This window comes from Pteropus vampyrus, unplaced genomic scaffold, assembly GCF_000151845.1.
Source record: "Pteropus vampyrus isolate Shadow unplaced genomic scaffold, Pvam_2.0 Scaffold1000010040, whole genome shotgun sequence".
NCBI lineage: Eukaryota > Metazoa > Chordata > Mammalia > Chiroptera > Pteropodidae > Pteropus > Pteropus vampyrus.
In genome coordinates, this window is record NW_011924442.1 from 1 (window position 1) to 943 (window position 943).

Genomic DNA, 943 nt, shown 5'->3' on the forward strand with positions numbered 1-943 from the left:
AGGGCCCGGTAGGGGCCAGGGATCCAGCAGCTTTGGGACGCGTGACTGTCTATGAACTTGTCAGGCCAGGAGGGGCCTTCCCCGGGCCAGTGGCCTAGACTGGCACCTGTCCATTGGAGCCTTGGTGACTTTTTCTCCCAGCCTGGGGAGGCAGCGCTCCCCACCTGGACCATCCTCATGACTCAGCCCGTGTTCTTCCCGCTTTCCAGGAAACTATGCAGTGGAACTGGTGAATGACAGTCTGTATGACTGGAATGTCAAACTCCTCAAGTGAGTGGGACTCTGGGATCGGACAGGAAGTTGAGGTGGAGTGTAGGCGGAGCCAGTGTGCTGGGAACGTCCAGGGCAGTCCAGGAGCGGGGAGGGGCGTGGGCAGTGGTTTGTCCCTCTGCTGCGGGCCGGGGGCCAGCTGAGGCTCCCGAGCTGGGACCAGGGGCCTGAGCCCCGACTCGCTCCCTAGGGTCGACCAGGACAGCGCTTTGCACAGCGATCTCCAGACCCTCAAGGAGAAGGAGGGCGCCGACTTCATCCTCCTCAACTTCTCCTTCAAGGTGAGCCTGGCCCCGGCCCGGCCCCCTCGGCCCAGGCCTCCCCCGCCTGCCAGTCCCTGGAGGACACCGACCTCCCGCCCTGACCGCTGCCTCTGTCTCTCTCTCAGGACAACTTTCCCTTTGACCCACCATTTGTCAGGGTCGTGTCTCCGGTCCTGTCCGGAGGGTGAGTGGCTCCGCAAGGGCAGAGGGCAGCTGCTGTGACTGGGGGTGCGGGAGGGGCATGGAGCTTGGGCCAGGCACAGCTGACTAACTCTCATCCCGCAGGTATGTCCTGGGCGGAGGTGCCATCTGCATGGAACTCCTCACCAAACAGGTGAGCCCGTCTCTGGCTCTGGGCCGGGCTCAGCGGGCTTCACCACGCACACCCTGCGGGTCGGGCGTGGGCAGGG

General features: G+C 64.6%; 1 long non-coding RNA gene across 1 annotated transcript; it reads left to right on the forward strand.

The window, feature by feature from the left end:
- The first annotated feature begins 73 nt into the window (after positions 1 to 73).
- Positions 74 to 936, forward strand: LOC105311777. The gene is made up of 4 exons (XR_897714.2): positions 74 to 270; positions 461 to 551; positions 659 to 717; positions 819 to 936. It is a non-coding gene; the product is annotated as an uncharacterized LOC105311777 (long non-coding RNA).
- The last annotated feature ends 7 nt before the right edge of the window (positions 937 to 943 follow it).